We start from the raw sequence: 9,527 nt of genomic DNA, 5'->3' as shown, positions 1-9,527 counted from the left end.
TGAATATTTTTATATTTTGATATGTAAAAAATTAAATTTTTTATTGTTACATTTTAAAATATAATTTTAAAGTTAAATTAGTTATATAAAAAAGTGCAATTTACATTATTATATTATTTGGGGATCCAAATTACACAGTCACAATAATTTAAGAATAAAGTTAATGTATGTTATAATCGTACATGAACTTTTGTAAAAAGCCAAATAATACAATACGACTCTAATTCGACTATTGAATTATAACAAGTGTAATTATCCGTGCCATGCACGTGATAAGATTGAAATTATAATTTTAAATTATTTTTTAAAAATTAATTTAAATTATAATAATTTGATTAATAAAAAAGTAATAAATTATGCATTATTTGATTTTTTTAATCTAGTATTAATTAGATTAACTCTAAAATATTTATTAATTGGTTTTAATAATCTACTTTCTTCAATAAATCAGACATATATACTGAATGTGATCATAAATAATATAGTAATAGTTAAATCCACCAATAAATATATTGGCTATTATCACACTATAAAACAAATTAAATATAAAGACTATTAGCAATTATAAATCTATAAAATTGGACTGTTTTTGATTCGTGCAATGGTGTATTTATCAAATAAACTTAAAATATGAACAAAAAAATATTTATAAAATGGACCTAGCACTTAAAAGAATCATGGAAAATAATCAACATACCTTATCATTCATGAGAATCATTTTTATGTAAGTCGTCTTGTTCTTGTCAAATTTTGATGGAACTTTCCATAACCTTATAATTTTTGCTTTTATTTTTCAAAATTTATCATTACATAATCTACCATAGCTAATATTATTGATAGAATCGTAGTTATTGAAGTCTGGGAAAAATATAATGCTGCCAATACGAAGATCACCTTGAATTTAGAATGCTTGAGAATAGGAGCATCGCCAGTGGCTCTCCGATGAACAATCACTGCCACAAAACCAAAACCCTAGTTCACGCACCATATCGGTTCGAACAGGGGGCAAGAGAAAGGTGGAACCGCGGCTGACGGCGGAACCGATTTTAGTCGCCACGGAGCTAGGGCTTGCGCGAAGGTATGCGAGCCAGAACTGAAGGGAATAAAAGGAGAGAGAGGCACGGCGGTGGTGGAGCTTGAGCTTGCTTTGTTCTACGAACGAGAGACACAGGGGCTGTATTCTACTGGTTCCGTGCTTAAAGAAGAGGAGAAGAAGGAGAAAGTAGCTGCGGCGGTTAGAGTGGCCGGCGGTGGCGCTGTGGGTGAGGAAAGGAGAAGAAGAAGCTCGTCGGTGGTGGCGCTGTGGGAAATGCTAGGTTTGATTTGTGTGCTGCGAATGAATGGAGCTCGTGGATAAACATAACCCCAACCATCATAAACCTAAAATATCAAATATTTCCGACGGAAAATTTTAAATTACAGACGAATTTGCTGTCTATAATAATTTAATAAAATGCAGCGTTTTGTCTATTTAATTATAGACAGATTTTCCGTCTGTAACTATTTTTTATGGAAAAAAATTAATTTTTCCGACGGAATTATCGACGGATTTCTTTTTCCGTCTGTAATTTATGCTAATTCATTTTTTTTGTTTTCCGACAAAAAATTCCTCTGTAATTCCGTCTGTATTTCCGTGGGATAAAATCCGTCGGAAATATCCCTCTGTAATAACTACTTTTCTAGTAGTGATTACGGTAATTTTTCTTAATATATATACATATACATAAATAATTATATACATATACATAAATAAAAAAATATATGAATTATATTTTATTAAACTCCATGTTACCGGTTATTAAAATCATTTAAATCATATATATTGATTATATTTTGTTATAATTATTTCGTTTTATATATATGATTTTTTTTATCCAACAATCGTGCAATAATTTTTATTTTTTATATCCATATATATTTTTCAATCTCAGTTCCATTGTTTTTTTAATAGTGATGTTTTAATTTTTTGTTTTCTTTTTTTCATCTATCTTTTCTTTTCTTTTAAATAGTGATGTTTTAATATTTTTTTTAAATATATTTTTTTTAATAATTACATTACTAATCTAAAATATAAAATGAGCAAAAAAAAGGTGATACATATATCCAAGAAAGAAAATAAACTTAAACATTAGAAAAAAAATTATATTAAAAAATATAAAAATAATATATTCAAAAAGAATAGTCTTAATATATAAATTGAGTCAATAATCTAAATTTCTCTAAAACTAATTTAATCAAATATCAATATTAAAAATAAATTACTTAAATAATATTTAATCTATTCTACTTCTTAAACGTATAGATTAGAGTCATTTTCGTAACAACAACCAACTGAAATAACATCGTAAGTTTGAACATTTAGAATTCGTGCAAATTCAGATCATTCACTTGTTCTTTGAAAACCTTATGTATCCCTCATAGAGTTGAATCGCAATTTTTTTATGGAAAAAGAGTTACGGATGTGGGTTTGATGTGTTGGAGACCAAAATTTGAAAGTCACTATTTATATTTGAGTGTGACACCCATTAAACTCTAAAGTCAAATAAAATAGTATCTCTGGTTTTATTCTCATTTAATGCTAAATCAAAAGTAATAATGACTTATTTAATATGATAATAAATGAGATGACCATTATATAAGTCATTTAATGTAGAATAGCTTAATTTGTGATTATAATTAAAAATAAAGTAAAAATAGCAATTAAAAAAAGTAAAAGAAAATAGAAAAGTTAATGTGTGGAATAGATGAAAAATATATTGCAATAGAAGATTAATATAATTAATTAATACAAAGGATGAAAGAGAAAAATCAAAATACAATCTTATTAAAAAAATTTCAAAAAAATATTTTAAAGAAGAACCTATTAATTAACTTTTATAAAAATATTACAAAAAATTTAAATTATCTTTAGAAAAAATAATACCTTAAGAATTATTAATCAAAATAAATAAAAAACAGAATTAATATAAAACAAAATCATAGAAAAATATTAGCAAAATTAAGATAAAAAAATAAAAATAAAAAATTATAAATATTTTACCTAAAGTATAGAATAGAAAGAGAAAAAAGAGATATATAAAACAATAAGATAATAAATTGAATTAATTGAGTTCATTTATTTTATTGTTTTATATATTATTTATTAAATAATTTAATATTTATCTCGATCAAATTAAATAATAAATTAGTTATAATTAATTTAGTTTAATGAATAAAAAAATTAAAATAATTTGATATTTACTCTAATTAAATTAAATATTTTAACTTATGAATAATGTAATTTAATGAATCAAATAAAATATTAAATTTTTAAAATATTTGTCTTAATCAAATCAAATTACATAATTGATTAGTTATAATTAATACAATTGAATGAATTAAACACATTAAATTAAAAAATAATTTAGTTAATTTGTGTCTTAAGGACACATTTTAAAAATATTTATTTTTCAACAATTTTTATAAAATATTTTTTATAATATTTTTAACCTATGGTCTAAAGACACAATTATAATAATCCATTAAAGAGTACTTAATTAGTTAATAAAATAATTAGTGTAATTAATTTAGTTCAATAAATTAAAAGAAATAAATTTGAAAGGAAGAGATAAAGAAAAAGTGAAATTATAAAAACGTGTAGCCGTTAAAAAGTAATAAAAAAGTTCCTTTTAGTTTTTTATTTTTTAATTATTAATTTATTATAATTAATTTCACAACATTTATTATACGTTATTCATCTTACAAATTAATACAATCAATTAATTGATATCAATTATCGATAATTAATTTTAATTGATATAACTCATTTCGCTATACTTTCTAAATAAATAATTAAAAATGCACGTCTCAATTTTTCGTTAAAGTAGAATAAAATAAATTATATAAATTAAGTAGATATAAATCTAAAAATTATAAAATTTTATTAAAAATTCAAATAAATTAGTACCATAAAACTAAATTTAATGTCTATTTTAAAAATACTTACTGACATTTTATTCTTTTAATTATTAATAATTTAAATAAAGTAATACCCTATAACTTATTTTGTTATCTATTTTAAGTAATTACTAACATTCTATTTTTCTAATTATTTACTTGTCTTATTTATCATTTATGCTTTCAATTAATTATATTAATAAATAAATAAACTAATAAATTAACTCATGTTATACTTGAACTATTCAACAATTCAACATAATCTTTTTAATTTGGGATTAACTACTAACGATAAAAAATAAAAAATTTAGAATAATTTAATATTATGAACATTAATTATTATTGTGAAATAACCTAAAATCATAATGCAATTTATTTTTAAAGAAATAATCAAGTATTATTATTAATTATGAAATAACCTAAAATCATAATGCATTTTATTTTTAAAGAAACAATCATCCATTAATATTTATAAATAGAAACTATCGTCAAAATGCTTTGATTAAAAATATGAGGGGTTAAGTACTATTCATTATTAATAATATATCGATTATATCAAAAAGTAAAAATATAATTTTCTGCATTTACACCATTAGAAGAATTACCATCATGAGTAAAATTTTGTCAAAAAATAAAATAAAATTGCATACATAGTGAATTTAAAAAATAAATATCTTTAAATAATTATGTTTTTTTTAATAAATAGTAAAAAATTAAATATCATAAACTATATTCTTTCAAAATAACCCTTTTAAGTTGTTATGTTTAGCATAGTTTATTTGTATATAATTTAAATTGATATTATTTTTAATTATAATAATCATTTATTCTTAATAATTATTTTTAGAATTTAATAATTTATCATGCCTTACAATAATTATCTATAAAAAATATATATATATCCTAAAAAAATTAAATAAATTTATTCTTTTTGTCCTATTTTCACACTAAAAATTTTTTTGTTTTGTCTTTTTTTTATTGTTATTATGTTATTAGAATTGTTAAATAATATTAAAAAAATTCTTTAAAAATAGAAATAGTGATGGCACCTTGAATAATTAATTCAATAGAATTAAATTTAAATAAATAAGATGATTCAATCAATTATACAAATAATAGCATATTTATAAATATTAACAATGAAAATAGTCTCACTAATGTAAATGATCAATACAATAATTATATGAAAAAATAACTAATTATATAATTACATAATTTTCAAGATCCTATATAGTTAAATCTAATGGATAAATAAAAAAATATCTATATGATAATATCCTAATATTTTAGCATATTATAAATCATAGGGTTATAAATTTATATATCATATTATAATTTTAAGTCAACTCCTTAAACATATTATATCATAAACCATCTAAAAAGATACACCAAATTAACGAATATTACATGGATCACAATATACACTCTAAATTGTCATGATATTTCAAATAAAAAGAGCATCAATATAGAAAAATCAATGAATATAACTAAAATAAAGAGCAACAAAGAGACACACACAACAAATAATAATAAAGAGAATCAATAAAAGCATTAACATATAAACCACATACACGAACAATTTATATATTAATTGTGTATCACAAAAAAAAGACTATATATATTGAAGTACACATGACAAAATAAAATATTATAAAATAAAATTATAGTAAGATTATTTAAAAACAACGTAAAGATGACACATCTTTTTTGTTAATCAGAAGCTAAAAGAAAAAAAATATGTGCATAATAATAAGCAATTAAAATAAACAAAAATTTAAAAAAATAAAAAAAATGAAATGTATAAATAAAGATAAAAAAATTAAATAAATTATAAAAATTGTACCTTAAACATGAGAGAGAAAGAGAGGAAGAGAGGGAGGGAGGGAGAGAGAGAGAATGAATGAGTAAAAATATTTGATCTTGTATAAATAGATGATATTGAGAAAAATAAACTAATTAAATTAATTCATATATTTTGTTATCATATTTATTATTTATTAAATAATTTGATATTTACTCCAATCAAATCAAATAATTAATATAATTAATCAAATTAATTAATTGATATAATTAATTATAATCAATTAATTTATATAAATTATAATAAATGGTGAGATTTGAATGTCTAATCAAATTAATTAATTATAATTGATTTGCTTTGACGAATTAAATGAAATAGATTTGAAAACATCTCAAGAGCATGCCATATCAGTTCCATCATTAAATGCAAAAATTCTATTTTTATATAATAGAATAGAATAAATAGATAAAGATATTTTCTTAAATTAGTATAATTATACATTATTCATTAAATGTTATTTGTAATATAATTATAATAAAGATATTTTTATAAAATAAATTTGGAAGAGAGAATAATACTTTTATTTTGGAGGAAAAATAAATTCATGAGGAATTGACACCTCACTTTCATTAGTTGGAAAAAATTCAATTTTAGTATATTAAGTAGATTTTTTTACATATTATAATAAAATGCAGTATTTTTAAATTACAGACGAAATTTTCCGTCTGTAATAATTTAATAAAACGTAGTATTTTTTATTTAATTACAGACAGGTTTTCTGTCTGTAATCATTTTTCACGAAAAAAATTAATTTTACCGACAGAATTATCGACGAATTCTGTTTTCCGTCTGTAATTTATGCTAATTCATTTTTTGTTTTCCTCCATATATTATTATTATTATTATTATTATTATTATTATTATTATATATTGACTAAAACTGTGAATACATACTAATAAAATTATTACATACGAATGAGAATTAGAATTTTACCAATTATATAAATTCAAAATTATTATTATTATTGAATAATGATGATAATTCACGTGATAACAACTTTTACCTATAAAATATCTAAAATTAAATAATATTCAAGCATAATTAGGTGACAATTATAATTCAAATTATTGCATATGAAGTCATGTGAATTACCATTATAATTGATATAATTGCTAATTATACTCTCAATCTTATCGATTATATCAATTTAACTATATCAATTATATTCAAATTATTAGTCAATAATTTTAATACAAATTCTTACTATAATTAGGTTATTCTTATGTTATTATCTTGTATTATCGTTATAATTAATTCAATAGAGATATTTACTCAATATATATGTTATCTACATTAATTATGTGCCAATATTTAAAAAAAAGTTAAAAAAAGAGATATATAAATATATATAATATTATTGTTATATAAAAGATAGATAAAATATATATAGACTGTATTATAAACAAAATAAAGCCTATACATAAGAATAACGAAAAACTCAAGTAATTATTTGTTAGTTTTTATAGTTTCTTGTAGTGAATTAAACTCAAACATTTATAATAAATATTTAAAAATATTTGAAATTAATGACTAAAAATATTTAAAATAACATGCTACGTTGACTCTATTATTTAATGTAAAAAATCGATTTTTATATAATAGAATCGATAATATAATAGACGGCGAGAAAGGGAAAGATAAACATTTTAGATCCTAGGTTGTTTCATTTGGATGTTGTAATGTGGGTGTCCCATTATTTTACTTATTCTACCCCATGGACCTTTTTGTAACTTTATTTCAATATCAATAAAATTTCACTACCTTTTAGTAATAAATTAAAATCTAAAATAAAACTGAAAAAAGTAAAGAATATAAAGTTATTGATTAAAATTTTATTTTATTTTCTGCTATTATAAAGGTATTTTTATTTAATATACCAACACCGTACAAAATTAATCGTAAAAAAAGTATAAAATATAAATAAATATACTGAATTAAGAGATAAAATTATATTTGTTATCTCATTTTTACTTTTAGCAGCACAATAGAATATCATGTACTCAACATAATTTAAGATGCAAATTATAATTAATTATTTTTTTATTTTAAAATATTTAAATTTAATCTTATTATAAATAAAAATAATTTAATATATTAAATAAATTAATAGAATAATATAAGTTAACTATTTTTTTATTAATTTTGTTTTTTTCTGACTACCTTTAAAATTACGACTTTTTTTTTAATTTGACCATGAAATAAAATTAAAGTTATTGGTCTACACCATTAAAAAAATAATACTATGCAATTACATTTGTACATATAACATGTTCCTAAATTTTTATATGCAAAACTTAAGATTCTGTATTTCTTTGTTTATGCCATAAATAAGTATTATTTACAATGATTTGTATTGATTTAAAAGCTTAAAAATTTTGCATGTATTAATTTTATATTTAATATTAAATCATGAAAATTTACTATGTTATTTTACTATTAATGTATGTAGTATTATATTATAAAATATAAAAATTAAAATAATTATTATATAGCTTAGATGGATTGAACTAAATATAAAAATATAAAACAGAATTGTATTATTAAATTTTAGTAATTTTAATTAGCTAATAATATAAAATAAGATAGAAGTGACTATTTATAATTGAATAGTTTTGGTTGATTAGACTAAAAAAATCGAAAAACACTCTAAATAAAAAGTCAAATTAACTTTAATATTAAATTCATTAATATAATTTTAATTTTATATAATAGTTAGATAATAAATTAGTAAAGCAAATGGAAGGATGGCTTTAATTAGTATTTGATAAAATATTCATTTAGAATAATTAAAAAAAGTAAAACTATGATATTATTAAAAATAATACATTTTTATGTTAAAATACATTTAAATAAAATATTTGTAAAATATAAAATTTAGAATAACATAGCTTCATGGATATTAATCATTAATCAATTATGAACTAACATAAAATTATAATACAATTTATTGAGGAAAAATAATCAACAATTAATATTAATAAATATAAAAATCATCCAAACACTTTGATTAAAAGTATGAGTGGTTAATTATCATTTATTATTAATAATATTTTGTTCATTACTAAAACTAAAAATATAATTATTTAGATTTAGATTTTAGAAGAATAAACATATAAGTAACAAATAATCTATTTTATCATGCATATTATAAATTAATGAATTAAACTAAGTGATATAATAAATTATAATTAATTAATTGGTATAAATTATAATAAATTATATGATATTAAAAAAAATAAAATGAATAAGAAGAAAATAAAAAGAAATAAAAGAGATAAAAGACTACAATAAAATAAATTAAGTGTAAGAGTTTTATTTTTTTTACAAATTTTATATCACATCCATTTCAATAATAATAAATAAAAATACATCAACTTGATTTCTAAGAGAAAATAATGAGATAAAATCATAACACAGTTCTAAAATAAAAGCTTAAATTAAACCATAATATCATTGCACAACACAAATTGAAAGTAATTTCACACTATAATATACCACACAAACAGGTAAATGACTTAAGTTTAATTACAGAATTTTTTTATTTATGCATACATGATAACACCATGGTATATAAATGCTTCATAGATAACATATCATATATTGCTCTGAATGATGAGCACGGGAGTTGAAGAATGTGTGGTGGTTTGTGTCCACGATAGTTGACTTCTTGTGCCGACGCCTCATAGGAAGAAAAAAATTGTTGTAAAAACTACCTAATGAAAGAGTAAT

This window comes from Arachis duranensis, chromosome 10, assembly GCF_000817695.3.
Source record: "Arachis duranensis cultivar V14167 chromosome 10, aradu.V14167.gnm2.J7QH, whole genome shotgun sequence".
In the NCBI taxonomy this organism is placed as follows: domain Eukaryota; kingdom Viridiplantae; phylum Streptophyta; class Magnoliopsida; order Fabales; family Fabaceae; genus Arachis; species Arachis duranensis.
This window is presented reverse-complemented; position numbering follows the sequence as displayed.